This window comes from Gymnogyps californianus, chromosome 4 (genome assembly GCF_018139145.2).
Source record: "Gymnogyps californianus isolate 813 chromosome 4, ASM1813914v2, whole genome shotgun sequence".
Taxonomy (NCBI): Eukaryota; Metazoa; Chordata; class Aves; order Accipitriformes; family Cathartidae; genus Gymnogyps; species Gymnogyps californianus.
In genome coordinates this window covers 8472970-8479812 of record NC_059474.1, presented here as the reverse complement: position 1 = coordinate 8479812, position 6843 = coordinate 8472970, and positions in this window count along the sequence as shown.

The window sequence follows — 6843 nt, the reverse complement described above, 5'->3', positions numbered from 1 at the left end:
GTAAGGAGCTGGTTAAGAACATGAAGACAGCACGTAGCCAGTATCCTGTCTCTGTGGGATGCTAGAAAAGAAGGTAAGGACAGAAGCACATTCCGAGATTTCTCTGGTACGCTCTCCTAGCTCCCAGATATCTGTGGCTTAAAGGCTTCCTGAGTTAGAGATCATGCTTTTGTGTTTCATGGACCTTGGCACGCCTTCCTCCTGAAAATTTATTTAGTTGTGTCTTTCCATCCATGAAAACTTTGGCATGATAATTTTAGATCCTTGGATGAAAAGAACCATAGTAATATAAAAACAGATCTAGCAGAAAACACCAGGATTTCTCCAGTATGATGAAAAATTCATGTAAACAACAGTTTCAAATGTTTTTCCTGGAATACATATATATAAAAATCAAAACAAACCCCCAAATATTCAAATATTGGTAAAATCTATATACCTTTTGCAAAACCATTCCTCCGTTTTTCTCTTCTTCCCCTTAAATAATGAGAATCTTGTTATATTTACACTGCCCCGACATGGTCTAAGGGTTTTTGCCCATATTAACAGTGACTCTTCCTGCCTTGAGTGCTCGCAATGATGGAAATTTAGGAGTCGTGGCTGCTGCTAGAGGTCTACACAGGGTGGTGTAGTGCTGCTGAGAGTATGTCTCTCTGACGTAGCTTTGAAGTGCCAGAACCAGCCGGCAGCCACCTACACCCAGACTCCCAGGGCTTACCAAGGCCAGTCGATACTATCAACATCAGCAAACATTTTAGCAACTTCCCTAGCCTAGATGGGGCCCCCAGAGCCAGGACATCTCGGTGTGGCCCGCTCAGCAGGTACGTGGCTGCCGAGAAGCTTTCACTATAGGCTTCCCCTTTCCCACTTGCACCTTCCCGATGGAAAATCTTCTGTGTTACTCTGTGGAATTGTACTGCAGCGGTTGGCACCATTTTGCAGACACCCGGGTCTCTTAGTTTTCTTTTTGCTGTCTCTCTTCAGGACGAGCGAACACCTGGGTAATAGCCAGGTGAATTTACTAGCTGTGTGACAGCCCCGGTCTTTGGAACATGGGGGAAGCTGGCTTCAGATAAGAAATTTCTGCCTTATTTTCCTTGAATAAAACAGAGTAATTTAGGTTGGCAGGGACTTAAGAAAACCATCAGGTCAAACCTCCTCCCCACTCAAAAGACAGATAGCTTCAACATTAGATCAGGTTGCTCAGGGTCTTGTCTGGTTTAGTTATGAATATCTCCATGGATGGAGATACCACCAACTCTCTGGCCCCGTGTTTAACCACTCTCATCACGAAGTATTTTTTCTTAATATCCATTGGAATTTCATTGATGCAGCTTGGATCTATTGCCTCTCATCCTCTCACTAGGCACCTGTGAGAAGAGTCTGGCTTCATGTTCTCCATAATCCTCCTTAGATATTGACAACAGGTGATTCAGTCCTTTCCATTCACTGAAAAGAGGGCAGAGCTGTGAAGCAGAAATGCTCCAGTCCCATCTCTCCCCTCTTTCCTTTTTGGGATTGTTTTCATTGAATCGTGACTTTGCTTGGGACTTTGGGGTGATGTTCCTTGCACTTCTTTCCTTTTTTTTGGCTCCCACTGACATCACAGTTTTTTCAGGTAAGCGTCACTCTACCTGGCTTCTTATTTAGCCCCCATTACTGTGGTATGGAAACACCATTATGACTTTATTACCACACTGGCCATGAAGTAAAGACCTGAAACAGAGCCCCTGGCTCGGGTAAGAGGTATGAGACCTCCACAACACACTCCAGTGCAAGCGAGAGGCTTACGGCAGCTCGGTGTATGTTGAAGGCTCCCGGCCATTTTTTTGCTGGTTCCAGATCTCTGTTGAACGGCTGAGCTTGAGGCCAGGATCGAGGGCACGGACAGATCAACTCCGGTGAACTTTGCTGGGGTGGGACAAGAAGCTTCTCCTCCCTCCTTGTCTGCTTCTCATTGTGTGGAAGGTCACAGCACGTCCAGCAAGGGTTGTGTGCCGACTTTCCAACCAACCTGCAAAACCTGCTGCCTCCATTCCCACCCTGTCCTTGGCAGTTTGCACGAAGGTGCCGGGCTGTGACCCGAGCAGCCCAGGATGTGTGTTCCCCCCTCGCCTGCTCTCCGGCACGTGGGCTGCCTGCCAGGAGCGGCTGGAGTGGGCAGCGGGGAGCAGCAGCACTTTCAGCAGTGCACCTAGATCTGCTGGCGCTTGTCTGCTGAAGCAGGTTTATCCGAATGCCTTGAAGAATCCTCTCTAAAGCATTAAGATGGAGACAGATTGCTTCTCTTCTGCAAGAAAGGAAAGTCAAGTCTTGCACCAGAGACAGCTGGGTTGGAGTGGAAGGCATTCGTTTCAAGTCATGACTTGGTCCCTGCAGGCGAATGAGCAGCAGAGCTCTGCTGAGTGAGAACTCCTTGGCGTGATTTGCATTGCTCTTTTCCATATGTTCAGTAAAACCAGAGCAAACCTGTCCATGGGCACTCCTTACTTTGGTTTAGTTTCTCACCAGATTAAAGCAAACCGATAGGAGTCTGGTTTTAATACGGTGCAGGAGCGTCCATCCCTCCACTTGCTCCGGGGTTTGTATTAGTTTAATGAATTGGTTTAAATTAACATCTAGTTGAATGGGTGCAACTCTTTCATGTAGATGAGGCCTGAGGCTACTAGATAAACAAGAGATGAGGTGAGAGGACCTTTAAATTCTTCACAGCCCAACAGAAACCTGTATGAATGAACCGAGATCTATTTTTGTCTTTATTCTCCTACCTTTTAAAAGAAACCATAAAATGGCTGGAACAACTCCTAGCAGAAAGACAGGGCCAGGGAGTGGGTGGAGAACTCCAGGAGGTTACGGGCACAACTTCTGGAGCTTGTACCTGGGAGTGCCTCATCCCAAAGCCGGGGAGCTGCCAGCAAGCTACTCATGTGTAGCACATGAATGGATGAAAAGAGGAAATACAGGGGAAGGCTGCAGGGCTAAATCCCAATCCCATTTAAAGTTGGTGGCAAAGCTCCACTGACTAAGGTTGGCCCTCGGCCCTGAATTCATTTATTCTGAGGCTTTGCTTGTGCAATTGTTAATCTGTGCTGATGAGCAATAATTGCTACAGGAAGGGAAAAGCAAAGAGGAGGCAGCGGCGGCAGCACAAGAGCTATGGAATCCATCCTGACCCTGCCTGGACATCTCACTGCATGGTTTCACTCTGTGCATTGCTGGAGGGGAGCACCCTCCTCGTGCCAATGCCACATCAAAGTGCAGCGTGTGGTGCAAGATTTCAGCATCCCAGGGTAGCAGACAGTAACAGCCTGAGCTGCCTGTGAAATGAGCTGAGACATGGGACGGCAGCCGGACAAAGGCTCACGTTTCTTTTGAAGATGTTTGGGGAAACGTAAAATCTAATCAGTCATACGGAGTGATTCAGGAAACTCTTACTGTACAGAGAAAGTGCATGTGACAGTCATACATGGTTTTTACATACCAGTGCTTCCCCAAGAAGGTGGTTAACATCAGCCCCAATTACAGATGGGGAAGCTGAAGCACAGAAGAGAAACGACTTGCCCGATGTCACACAGGAGGTTAGAGGCATGGCAGGGACTGCTTCCCTTGTTGCACTTCTGCCTTGTACTTTATCTGTAAGATAAAAATGACCTTCTGCTTTAGGCAGTAAATATCTAACTAATACAGATGCTTCCTTTTAATACCACAATATAAATAAAAAAGAATTGTAACTTGCACCACAGACCAAGGGGTTTTTTTTCTCTGCCAGGTATAAACAACGTGGTTCTGGGGTGGCTGGAGCACTGGTTTTTTTCCTTGCTTTCCTTCATGTTGCAATAGGGCATTTATAATGACTCTTCCTAATACATCTGTTTTCATGAATCAATCATCTGGGAAGCATTTCAGATAACATTTCTTTTAAAGATAGTTGGAGAAACTGAAGATGAAGCATCAGTTGTCCATAGCCCTGTTAAATAATATCAGGATATAAGGGGTTTTTTTTAGAGCTCTCTTGAGCTCTAGCTAGTACTGCAATTGAAACTCTTCTTAAATAAAGGAAATCAAGCAAGGCTGGTTATGAACACTCTGGGGAGGTTAATACTGTCTCATTTTGCTGCTCTCAGTGGCTCATATCCTTAATTTAAAGGAGATATAAATCTCATGTTTGTAAATGAACAAACATCTCCTGTTACGCCGATGCTCCTTGGTTTATCTCCTCTTGTTCTGAAGCACCTAATGCTTGCAGCTATTAGGGGATGATCCATGAGACAAATTCAGCATGGCTCTTCAGTCTGCAAGTCAACATCCATGCCAAGGCATGGCAATGTCCGTGGCAACTGAACCGCCTATCTGGCGGGTCCACAGACAGGAGATCCTATCGCACACACTTATCTTCTCCAGCCTTATGAGCTGCTCTCCTTTCAATCTTGTGGGCAAGCCTTGTGCGCTCTCCCCAGTGTAAGTCACAGTGATGCCTTGTCCATCACTGCTGACTGTTTTCAAGGCTGTTTCCCAAAGTTTCTAACTACATTACTTGCTCTTTGTCCCAGGTGAGGGATGTGGGTGTAATAGGAGCCCAGCTGTCACTGTCACAGGTCAGCTGTAGTCTGGTAGCCAGTGATGTTTCTCCTGGATGAGATGATGAGATTGTCCTACGTCACCTCTAACTCCACCAGCTAGCTGGGTTTCCCTGCCGAGGATCCTTCTCCACGTCCAGCTGTGGTGGGCCAGTGGCATAACCTCTGTGGCCTGGGAGGTAGCACAGGACAACAGCAGCTGTTTTCCACTTTCAAACCTCCATCCCATATGTGGAAGAGCTGGCAAGCTCCCATCTTTTATGAATGCCTGAGACTGCATAACTTCTAATCTTGGATATCTGGTGCATTTTCTTCTGCATATCTTCCCTTCCTCCCTCCAGCAAGCCAGACTTAACATCTGGAGTTGGGTTGGGAAGATTACCAATGTGCAAAGGCTTAAGATTGCTCTAAACCAGACAAGTAAGCAGGCTGTCGCTTACTGGTGCTTCCCCCTTTCTCTGAAAAATATCCCATCTAGTGTTTGCTGCAAAGAGTAGGTAGCTAGTTTTGGTCTCTAATGTGATTCCTCATCCAGCCTTTATTTCCAAACTTAGATGAAAATATCAGCATTGCTTTAATTTGCACCAATAATCTTAGCAGCAAAAAGACTGGGCAGAACTTCTGCAATTGTTAGTTCAAAGTGTGAAAAGACCAAGGAGCCCACCCTGTCACTGCTGCCCAGCCTGGTGACTCCAGCAGAGGACAGCCACGCCATCGTATCTCAGCAGCACGCAGTGCCTTCCAAGTATCCCTTCCCTCTGTCGCTATCAGACCTGCTAGGGCAAAACTCCTGCTCAGCATCCTCACTGCTCCCCTCTCCTCCCCACTCCTGCAGGCCGGCTTCTGAGGGCAACATCCTTTTTTTCCTGCATGAACGTAGCAATATTAGGGATGGAGCCAGAGGTGGCTGCAGAGAAATGCTAATCTAACGAATGCTTCCATGCAATACTGAAACACTCTTTCCTTGTTGTGCGACTGTCTTTCACTCCCACCTCCTCCTGCTTTTGTGCAACAGGAACTGTTTTTCACCGAAGGCACTGACCAAAAATAAGCACGTTTCTTAGATACCTTGTTTTAAATCTTGTTATCCCAACCTGACTTGGGTTCTTCTTGCTCTTAGAGTATGTAACCTAGTAAGGTTGACCCACTCAGTTATTGAGGTAGTCCTTTTATTATATACAACAGAACAATTCCAGAGCAATTTCAACAGTTCCTAGTTATAAGCAAAAAAACCCACAACCCTAGAGCTAAGGATGCCAAGGTGTGCTTAGCTTCCATTTGTTCTCCAATGTGTTGTTTCCCTCTTTGTGCACCTCTTTCAAACCTTAGCTAATTCATCAGAGGGTCATCTGCCTCTGTGCAGTCAAATATTTCAGTGGACAGTGTTGTCTGCAGTCAGATGATATCTCATTTTCAAGGTCTTCTGCAATAGTTGGAAAATGCAAATCAAAATGTGAGGACCTATAGCTCCTGTGGCATCTTGCTTTGCATTGAAGTCTGAGTGTTTTTGCAGCTTTTATTCCTTCACACAATTTATCTTTCCTTACTTAGTTACAGCTGAGGGGCAAAATCAGTGCAATGCCCAACTACATGCAAAGGAAGCTGGTGTGACTAGAGATAGATAAAGGTTACAATCCATCTCTAGATGGATCCATCTCTGGATGGATGAAGATCCTCCCTCACATAGTAAGTATGCAATGCATTAGTATACTAATGGCTCTCTGTCATTTAGTAACACCATTATAAAATAATTTTTCTTTACTTTTCCATTCGTCCTAGACTATTTTTCTGGCATCAGTCGTTCCCTGTTGTCTTCTAACCTCCCTGTTCTCACTGCTTCAACAAACGGAAGAGACCAAGTCTTCCACTGTGTTTTACAGTGTTTCAGAGTCACGGTTAAACACATAACAGAGCTTCTAGTATAAGACTTTGCCCCCCGGTAAGTCCTAGGAGGTGGAAATGTTCCCTTCCTCTGTGACATCTATGTTGCTAAATAAAATAGGGGCAGGTGGTGTTTTCTGGCTCAAAGAAAAGTGGCACAGCCTGGCTGCATGTAGTATGTCTATGGTGCTGTGGTCTTCTCTGGGCCCATGTGGTGGCCTTGTAGGCCTAAGACATAGAATCATAGAATCAGAGAATGATTTGGGTTGGAAGGCACCTTAAAGACCATCTAGTTCCAACCCCCCTGCCATGGGCAGGGACACCTTCCACTAGACCAGGTTGCTCAAAGCCCCATCCAACCTGGCCTTGAACACTTCCAGGGAGG